An 11,233-nucleotide genomic window follows, 5' to 3' on the forward strand; every position below is an offset into this window, starting at 1 on the left:
AGACCTGAATGAGTAAAACACCGTTCGTCTGTATCACCGTTTTTTTTCCAATTACTGTATTTTCCGGCCTCATTTTTCAGTATTTCTACACACAAAGCGTTGTTTGCAATGTCTCAATTGGTTTAAATCATATCTCAGATGCAAATGCACACTTTCCGAGTAGTCGACCCTACGCATTAGTGCCGCCCCGTGCAAGGACTAATAATACAGCACTAATTCGGAGCGGCACAATCAGATGGCAGAACCACTTCAGATGGCAGAACCACTACCTGCCCAGAACTCTGTTATTAGAGTCTGCTGTTGTTGCCTTTGACCCTGTCTCTCATGCCTAGCTTCTAGAAAAGCTCGTTTTGCGGACCTCAAGTGCGATAAGGCATTGCTCACATCGCACTCCACACCCAGACTCTCCAAAGACCCAAACAACCTTGCTAGCACTACAGCACTCGGCACGGCCCGCCTCTCCGCAATTTCACACTCGCCTTCTGCCCCACAATCATCCATCATAGCATCACTGGCAGACTGATTCTGTAGCTCTCCACCATAATGTATTGAATCGCAAGCATCACTAATAGAATTCTGCCATAAGCTCATTAGTCTCGATCTCAATCCATTCCTCCACATGGCAGGGTGCAAAGTCTTTGTTCCGAGCGTTGTAGCGGTGTTGGTCACAATTTGTTGGAGTGAAGGAAGAGAGCGTTTGATGTTTCGGATGGTTCGCTCTGAAATTTTGAACTGACGCATAACTGTGGTATTCGCATTCCCGACCTGCAGCAATGCCCAACCTCGATTTTCTGTGCAATCGTAAGGCGCGTACGCTTCGCTTTGGCGATCTTTTCAGGAATCATGCTAGGGTCTTTGAGTGTGAGGGCCAGGGCCTGAGCTGAGGCGCATGAGGAGTGGGCGATGATGACGTCGTGCATGGCACGTGGCAGAACCTGTGTCTGCCAGGATTTGCGGCACTAATTCGAGGGTTGCAATAATGAAAGCAGCACTATTGCGCGTCCCCCCCCCCCCCCCCCCGTGTACTTCTATTGGCTATAGACTAATCGTCACAAAACTATATCATTGCTGTACTTTTGTGTTGAATGAATCACTTGCTGTCGACAGCATTCGACATCGAATCAGTGCTGTACGATAGTCCTGCATCAATACGCATTGTGGGCCTATTGAGGAGCCAGCCTCCATGAACGGTGGCACACTGTTTGCAGATGCCTGCCAATCGATGCTGCTATCAGGCCGCAGGCCCAACTGCTTCCCCTTTCCGCTTGCTAACTCAACCGCCCAGGATTTGGCATGCCATTTCAAACGGCTCAGGCCAAGCTTCTACCGCTCGGTCGTCCGCAACCACCTCTTCCTGGTGACCGTTGAAGCCCAGTAGAACCCTTCGCCCAAAAATCTTCTCTATGCCACTAGGACCCTTTCACCCGGGATGCTTCGTCTCGAAATTTATCCCCATATATTTCTAAAAGCTTCCTCCGTCCCTCTCGAGCGCCCTTCATCATCCATTGCCCTTCTGCCGCCGCCGCCACACTATGTTGCGAGTTATTTGGGTAGCTCTCTTCGTCACTCTGTCTCACGCGCTTGGAGGGCATTATATCTCCAGCTTCGAGCTCGTGGATGCCAACACCAACAAATTCATTGGCACACTTGATTGGTACGACGTCATATCTACAAATGCCTCCGCCTCCGTGGTAGCTGTTATCGTCGGCTCTCCAGAAAAGCCTGTTAAGTATGTCACTTTCCTCTCTCCTTCCTACCACCGCGAATATTTCGAACCATATGCCCTTGCGGGGGACAGCCCGAGAGGCAATTACCGTCCGGCAAACTTGACACCGGGCGATCATATTATATCCGCCTACCCGGACGATGATATTAATGAGGAATACTTTTATCTCATGGAGATGCCCGTGCGCGTGGATTCAAACCTTCCTGAGACAGGGCCGCTTGCTTCTGAAGTTACTCCGATACCGCTACCTGAAAAAGAACTCGCAGTACCCACAATTCATGTGGCTTGTAACAGAACTGGCCCCCCGGGAGTGAGCTTCTACTCTTCATATGCATCGGCATACAACTTTGACGAGATGAATTACGATTTAAATATCGACTGGTGTAAAGGGGATGCTGATAAGGCTAGAATTCGACTCATTGAATGGAAGAAGGACGAAAGCGGGATTGTTAAAACTACAGTTCTTTCGCAGACCATAGCAGAGTATCTGCAGTATCAGACAACCATGTTGGAACCACGGGGTTGCGCCGATCGATACATCTATGCAGAGGCGTGCGTTTCAAAGCCATCGAAAGGGATGGCAAATTTGCTTTGCGGTACTTCACGGTTCAAGCTGGTTCCCAAACGAATTGTGCCTGAGCCACGGTTAAAGTGGCGCCCACCTATCAAAGTGATGCTAGCACCTGGGGACTCTTTCGAATGGAAGGTGGAGACATGGCTTCCACCTGACAGACAGGACGATATTCCTCCGTTCTCAAATGACTTGGATGATACCACAAAGATGAATTATGGACTTCAAGGCATAGTTGAAAAACATGATGGAAGTAATAGCACCTCTTCTAAAATTGTGTCAAGGTCTGTTGTCATGGCCTTAAATGAGGGAGCTGCTGGTGTGTCCTTGAAAGATAACGGAACAATCATATATGCAAATTACTCTTCTGCCACATGCATGACAAGCGAAGGCACATGGAGAGATAGATACAAAACGACAATCTTTGTGAGCACAAAGTACAAAAGTTTGGTGAGGCAAGATGCCTCCTTGCCGACAATGGAGACACCCATCTACCATGAAACCGTATTCCAAACCCCAGCTCGAGTAACCGTGAATGCCTCAAACCCTGGTCGTGGGCTTCGCTCAGATGGTGCTTCGACTGGACTTCATTATCAGTGGTACCTGCGCAAGACTGCATACCACCCGTCGCAAAGAAGCTATTCAGAAATGATACCAGGGGCAACTGAAGCGACTTTGCGCATTGAGAAAGCGAATTGCAATCCGTCTGGAGATTGTGGGAGATGGGGGTGCTCTGATTTGTACAAGTACTATGTCGACGTGTGCAACACATATGGCTGCAGGAGGAGTGAGGCAGTCGAGCCGCGTGTTCTACCTCCCGTGAAGATTCCCGCTGAGAAAGAATGGGTCGCCGCCTTATGTAGCCTACAAGAAGAATGGCATGGAGAGAGAATTTAGTACCGGTCGTTACTACAGCTGCGCAACTTGCGCAGCCGAGGACTGTGGCTTGGCACATGAAGCCAGGCTGAGATGCAGACTGATGTACAGCCAATTGTAATCCAGTGCTCTCCTGGATGCGCACCAGGGATGGTATGTGTCCAAATACTGTGCGAGTAATACAATCCTTTTAGAGGTCTATTCAGATACGACGTGAAAATATATAGGACTTAAGAAAGTTCATGCAGAGCAAGTTATCACAACGTCTCAGGGCATAAATGAGGAACATGATCAATCTGCCCCATCTCACGTGAGAATTCAAACATAACCTGCCGTAAGAACCCCTTTATGTCCTCTTTGTAAGCATAGAATATTAGCTCAGTAATCTAAAATAAATTCTGCATCTGTTGATCCTGCCCGGTAATGACATAGCCAGAAGAACATTCTACAGCGGGTCCGGCTACGGGTCCATTTCAAACCCTAGCTACTATGACGACCCCCAACACATACCATAATCTGGTGCAAGTCTTGCGCAGCGAAACCGAGCAAGGCTTTTGGTTTCACTCTGGAACTTGTCTTCTGTTTTGGCCCATAACCGGATATTTCCAGGCACCATCGGCCCTCTACCTTGACTACCGCACTTCCACCCTTTCCACAGTCCCACCTGCTGTCGATGAAGTTAGAAAATGTTTCCACTGTTCTTGCATCTTTACGCTTCCGACATTTTCTCGGAACCCACAACCTCGTTCTGCCTATCTGTCCTCTTCCTCATGGACCAACACGCAGCAGCAAAACAACAAACGGTGAAGACCAATGCAAGAGTGATCAGAACAATTCCGAGTATGCTTACACGTCTTCCTTCAAAGCACTTCGTCTTCTCCATGCAGAGTCTCTCTCCAGTTTCGGCGACATAAATTTCAGTATTTTTGTTCACATCCTTCTTCTCAACGATTACCTGCCGTTCATTGGATTCAGCGACTGGCTTTTCTCCAAAAAGTAGTTCCAATTTCGCTCGCTCGCTGCTTGTCGTGAATGTCACCCGCAGCATATCAAAAGACTGACTCCAATCACCGGACCGCCATCTCATGACGTTCTTGTTCGGATCCTCATCTCCATTACCACCGCAAGTATCTGTGAATCTCATGACACCGTTTGACAGCGAATATGAAACGGTGAATTGCACGGGTTCCTCTGAATTGAGAGTGGGAAGGTCAACTCGTGCAGTGTTGTCATTCGCGGGTCCGCTGATTATGGGCATCGGCGATCCATCGCGGAATATTTTGACGTCGGAGACGGTTTGTAAGTCGTCGAGTTGAGGAATGTCGCGAAACAACGAATCTTCTGTAGTATGAGGGAATAGGAAGCGTTCAGTGATGAAAAGCTGGCAGTTGGCCCTGCGGACTACTGTGACGTCGACCTCGCAAATGAAATTTGGAGTCTGGGACTTGTCTTCGACGGTTCGCATGCATTGCGATACGCCTGATCTGCAATGTAATACGAGGAACGTGATGCAAAGGAGCATTCGTCCCGCACGGGCCTTGGTTGATGGCAGACGCTTGAGGAGTTGATCACTCATGCTTCTGCCTGTCTGTCGATCGATGCTTTCCTCCAGTAGAAACGCCTTTGGAGATTGGATCGGGAGAACGCGGGTTCGATAGCTGTGAGGCAAAAGGGGTATGGCATCCTCTTCTTTAAAATGGCGGATCGGTGAAGGCGGGAGCGAGTAGAACGGGTTTGTAGAAGAGAAGCAATTGTATTTTGCCCCCTTGTGTGATGAGCATATGATTATGTATAGGGGGAGAAGGAGAACAAACACGTGCTTGTCGCGTAGCAATGAGGGGATGACCCGTTCGGCAATTTTTACAGCTTGCGCCTACGTCAGGTTGTAGAAAAGAAGAGAAGAAATTGTATTTTGCCCGCTTGTGTGATGAGCATTTGATTATATATAGGGGGAGAAGTAGAGTGAACATGTGCTTGTCGCTTAGCAATGAGGGGATTGCCAGTTCAGCAATTTTTACATCTTGCGTCTACGTCAGGATCGCTGTATCCCAAGTGGATCCAAATATGTCCCAAGTGGATCCAACTGTATTCAATTGTTCTCTAACAAAGATCAAGGTGAAGCGAGCTTTGTTAGTACCGACGCCACGGATGGATACGAAGATAGACCATGCACTGCTGTCACTCGCTGCTGTGGTGGGGCACGTGAACCTTTCGACCAAGAGCCAAAGATTGGCAACGGAAAAAGGAAATAAATGGCTGCCGCATTGTCAACGTCTGGCTAGGCTGTGCTATGACTTCAATCATTGGTTACATGTACTCAAAGCAACCTTCTCGATTCCGCCTGCTCATCGAGAAGACTTGATAATGTGCCTGTGACACGTGGTTGGGACCGGTGTAAGTAATTGGAAGTTTAAGTTAGTAATTGTAGACCGCGCGCAAAAAGAGTATAAATGCGGTGGTTTTCGGTCGTCCTGTACGGCCAAGGACAGACACATCACAAAAAAACACACACGGGTAAGACACGGGACGACGTACCCCGCTTTCACCCCCACATGGTACTCTTGTGGAGGGCCGACGCCAACAGTCAGGCGGGTCCCGCTTCCCTGGTGTTCGATGGTCAGCACGAGGCGGATGTCGCCAAGTTCTTCTTTGTCTACGAAAACGTCGTAATGAAAGGCAAGTCCGACGAAGACAAAGCCGGAGAGCTACTGTGCTACCTGCAAGGGGAGGCTTTCGACTGCTACTATGAAACATACAGCCAAGACGGTTGACTCAACGAGGCGGCCAGCGACTACCAAGCCGTCAAGAAGGCATTGCTCAACCGTTTCGAGTCCCTGAACTGGAAGAAAACATCAGGCTCGCAGTCGCAAGTAGGTTGGACGGCAACGACGTGCTCGCGTCGTTAAACGCGATGGATCGCCGCTTCGATAAAGCAGCTTTCAACCCCGAAGCCAAGTTCGGACAACTCCGGAACGCAGTCATGGAGCACACCGACGTGTCACAGTGCGTCTTGTATAGGGCACCTATCTCGTACGGGGCGCTCAAGAAGGCCGTTAAGGACATTTTGTCTGGCCGCAAAGCCTTTATGGCTGCACACAATGCTAGGCAACCTCAGCCTCCGGCGCCTAGGCGCATTCTACAGTAACCGGAAACACGCCAGGAGCCGGAAAAGATCGAAAAGAAAGTGGACGTGCTAGCAGAACGGCTAGCAGAACTTTCTTTGTTGGTAAAGAAGAATCAGACAGCAGATCAAGGTGGCCAGGTCCGAACCTGCTCATTCTGCAAGGAACCGGGGCATAGAGCCAGCCGATGTCCTTCTAATCCGCGCCGAGACACTCGTTGTTCGAATTGTGAGAAGCTTGGTCATGAAAAGGAGACGTGTTGGACCAGGCTTAGAACGGCACTGCCAAGGGCAGGAGCCACGACTCAGTCCACAGCACCTGCGACAGAAGGTGCAGGGAATGCCCAGGTCACCTATATTGACGAAACGAACGATGGAGAAGTCGTGGCCGTCACTAGGAGAAACGCAGACGGGGAACTTCTTCCCAAGCATCACAAAAAGCGGGAGTAGGTGTCCATTCCCAGGCTTCTGAACCCGTCTATACCATTTGAGATGCAAAAGAGGGCTCTGCCACTTCAAGCGGGGCCAAGGAGGTCCCACCAGAGGAAGAAAGCGAAGAAAGTGACCAGAAAAACATCCCTCCAGGAGTATGTGAGGAAGTATAATGTCGTTTCGGAGCTTGCAAACACATCTTCCGGACTCACTTTCGGACAGCTTGTTCGCGGCGATGCGGAAGTGGCGAAGAAGGAGATAGGCCGCTTGTTTGCGAAACAAAGAGTCCGTGGTCGTGCTTTCGCAGGTCACGCCGATACGAAGTCTCGAAGGCTGCGGCTGGTAACTGTGAAGGTTTATGGGACGGAAGCTCAAGGCCTGTTAGATTCTGGGTCCGTACCGAACATAATTTCGCCAAAGTTGGCGTCTAAGCTTTGCCTCTCCCCGCAACCGACTGAGAAGCATATCACGGTGGCAGATGGTGCTAATGCGCCCTGCCTGGGATCGCTTCATCAGATACCAACATCGTTTGGTGAACTTATCGTGAAGTTGGACTTCCTAGTCGTGAAAGGATCGCCGTTCGACCTGATCATAGGGCTTCCGACCCTTTAGGAACTACAGGCATGCATTAATCTTGGTAAGCAGCATGTGCAGATGACAGTAGGTGAGAATACCACCAGACTAGGCCTCAACATGGATGTGGAACACGTTTCACGGAGTGCAGCCTCAACTGATAGTGAGGATTTCACCTCCGACTCTGAGGCTGTACCTGGCTCGTCTACGAAAAGCGACAATGAATTTGTCTTGGCGACTCTTGACCAGCCACCATTTGAACCTGATTTGGGACTCACTAAGCTACCGGGTGGAGCCGAAGATGAATTGGATGGTCTTCCTGATCTAGTGAAAGAGGGCCTAAAGTCCGACTCCGAAAACGCGAAAGGAGATGGCAGAGTAGACGAAGAAGGCCCGGAACGGCTTCAAGTAGCCCTTCTCGGGGAGAAATTGCGCCACCTGGCTTTCGAGGCCAGGGAGAGCATTGTGAATTCTATCCAGAACTCAGGGATCGTAGCTTGGTCACTCGACGATTTAAGACCGGCACATGTTCCCGTGTCTCACTCGTTTGAGCTAGAAGATCCAAGCCCCATTAATCACGCTGCACGTAGGCTTCCGCCACGCCACAACGAAGTGGTACGTGAGGAGCTTCGTAAGATGTTGGAGGCGGGAATAATAACCCCCTCCATTTCGCCCTGGTCCTTTCCTATCGTTATCGCATCGAAGAAAGACGGAAAACCCAGGTTCTGTGTAGATTACCGCACCCTCAATCGCAAACTGAAAGCCGATCGTTGGCCCTTGCCAAAGATCGAGGAGATCTTCGATGATTTAGAGGGGAGCTCGGTCTTCACAACGCTTGACTTGTTCTCGGGGTATTGGCAAGTCCGGATGGCTAAGAACTGCAAAGAGAAGACGACTTTCGTCTGCCGTTTTGGGACGTTTTAGTTCGAGGTGATGCCGTTTGGGTTAATGAACGCCCCCTCTACATTCCAAAGGATGATGGACCAGCTTTTCCAAAGGCTTGGCTTCGTGAGAGTTTACTTAGACGACGTAGTCGTCTTCTCGAAGTCCGTTGAAGAGCACACTTCACACTTACGTGAAGACTGCAAGGTGATTGCTACGAGCGGGCTGAAGCTTTAGATCTCAAAATGCAGCTTCGCACAGTCCTAAACGCGACTGCTTGGACACATAGTCACCGAAGATGGCGTCAAAGTGGATCCCGAAAAGGTCAGCGCCATTAAGAGGGAGAAGGAGCCGTCCAATGCGACAGGGCTTCGTAGCTTCCTTGGTCTGGCGGGATACTACCGCCGCTTCATTCCTAAGTTCGCCGAGATCTCTGCTCCGTTGCATGAGGCCACGTCTACTCCTCATCGTAGGTCGGATCCCACGGCAGCGTTGAACGTACTTCGCGATCTGTCCCGCGTCACCCGAGGTAACTGTCGTGCACTGGGGTCGCGGTGTATAACCCCAGGGCAGAGCACGCGTGTTCGGAACGCGGGTTGTACGGGAGACCACCCGGTGATAACCGGCAACGGGGTCCGGGCGCAATCGGCGCAGTAGGTAGCAAAAAGGAGGGGTAGAACAGGGGATCGCCCAGAGGGGGCGGAGCCGTAGGGACGTCTCCCGCGGTAGAGCGGTTAGTATCCTCGGTGTCGTGCACTGAGGGGGAAGGGTGGGATCCCCCTCTGGCAGAGCGCGCGCGTTCGGGGGGCGCGTGTAGGGGGGTTATCGGGAGACCACCCGTAAGGGACCGGTACGGGGCCGGGCGCGAAGCGCAGTAGGGAAAGTAAGGGAAAAAGTGGGAAAACAGAGCCCAGGAGGGGCGGAGCGGTAGGGACAGCTGTCGCGCGGAGAGTCGAGCGTGGCGGGACGACGCGCGCGGTAGAGACAGGAGGGAATCGGGACGTAGATGGATCGCGGGGTACCGTCGTGGGACGGGGACCGACGCGAGGCTACGACTCCGTTCCAGAAACCCGAGCTGTGGACCCAAAGCTTCGTACCGTTTTACTTAGGGTCGGACGTCGGCTATATACTAGCCGACGTCGGAGCTATAATTAATTAAACTAAAAATACTAAATTGGACGACGGCGGCGATGGCCGGAGAAACTTCTCTTGGGGAGGTGTGACAACCACTACACGTGGGGAATGACACGATTAACGTGAGGGATAACACGGGTACACGTGGGTAGAACTGTCAGTACTTCGACAGGGCTCCATGGAGCTTACACCCGGACACGAGCGGGGGGGTTTGGATACACGGTTACACGTGGTATATATCTCACTTATGATAGTGAGGCATTCCGCGTGTGCTACAGTACAGCACCACGATTACGCGGGGCGGTCAGTGCTCTACATAGCCCCCCTCTCAGAGTCGAGCGTCCTCGTGAACCATGACTCCGGCAACAATTGTACCGCCATGAACAACTCGCCAGGATAGAAGAGCTCTTGGGAAGAGGGTGGTGTGGGGTGAGTCACCCAGAGCGCGTCCCGATTAAATTGCGGAGCGGTGTCCAAAATCTGAACCAAATTGCGAAGCAGCGTCCATCATTTGAACAGTTCACTCTCTCTTCGGCGCGACCCTTCTTTGACCAGCACGTCCCCATTATCGACCGACTCCTGTCCTTTCGGCAACCAGCGAGCACCTTTCAGCCGGCCAACGCGACATTTCTTCTTCCAAGCGTGAAATGGTATGGCCGGGGAAGGTCGCGTCGGAAGATCCGCCAGCTGAGGTGGCGAATGTGCGCGACCCGACGGCGAAGGAGGTTGCGGTAGTCGAGCCCGAGCCACCTGTGGTTTCATAGGGGGCCGCGGGGGGCTTGTTGCCAGAAAAGGCTCTCGTTCACTACGAGGAAGAAGGAGCCCCGTGAGGGCGGGGTGGTGACAGCTCGATAGGGGCCCAAGTTGATCCACCCCACTTCTAGGGTGACCAATAAACCAGACCCTTGGTACTGTCCTCCGCGTTGCGTAGCCAAGAGAAGCCCACCTCGTCTGACACACCCCCAGTGTTCCCTCTCACGCAGCGAGGCGCAGAGAATTGAACGTATCCCGGGAAGGGAGGCGTCCCCGTCCAATAGGTACAGCCAGTTCTCCCCTAGGAAAAGGGGAACTCCCTCGCACAAGATGAAGGCGGCGACATTTGAAAGGAGCCAAAAATCCCTTCCTGTCCGTAGGGTCGCAAATCCCTTCCGCCAAGCTGACCACGCCACCAGGGCAGGGAATATCCTCGTCGAGCGATTGTCGGCATTAATCCCCGCCACGATGAACGTCCTCAGTCGAGGGGGACGGAAACCTTGTCGAGCGAGTACGTTAATTACCCCTCATGCGTAGGGGGAAAGGACCGCGCCATGAGGGCGTGAAAACAACTTCGCCAGCCGAGTATCGGAGTTACTCCTCGAGCACCCAATTTGGGCGAAAGGGACCCTTGGGCGAGGGGGAGGATAAACTTTCCCTCGGTCGTAGGGTCGAGGAACACGCCGCTGAGGGCGGGGAGATCTTCGTCGAGCGAGTATATAAATTACTCCCCGAGGGGAGTGACGCATACGCCATAGGGGTAGAACGATCCCTCGTCAAACGAGTCAAGAAAAGGCTCCTCGAGAGGTGAACGCGCCGCGAGGCGGGACTTCACCTCATCATGTGAGTAGATAAATTACCCCTTTCGAGTAGGGGTAAGGAACACGCTTCCAGGGCGGATAACAACCTCGTCAAACGAGTATAGAAATTACCCCCCTTGACTGGAGATACAAAACGCGCCATGAGGGCGAGGAAGATACCTCGTCGGACGAGCAGCTAGATTATCCCTTGCGAGTAGGAATATGAATGCGCCATGGAGACGTGCTGCCACCTCCTCGATCGAGTAGAAATTATCCCCCGGGAGTAGGGATACGGAACACGCCACCGAGGCGGGCAATAACCTCGTCGAACGAGCATCGAAAGTCTTCCTCGGGATGAGGGACAA

This window comes from Chondrus crispus, genomic scaffold, assembly GCF_000350225.1.
Source record: "Chondrus crispus Stackhouse genomic scaffold, scaffold_232, whole genome shotgun sequence".
Lineage (NCBI taxonomy): Eukaryota > Rhodophyta > Florideophyceae > Gigartinales > Gigartinaceae > Chondrus > Chondrus crispus.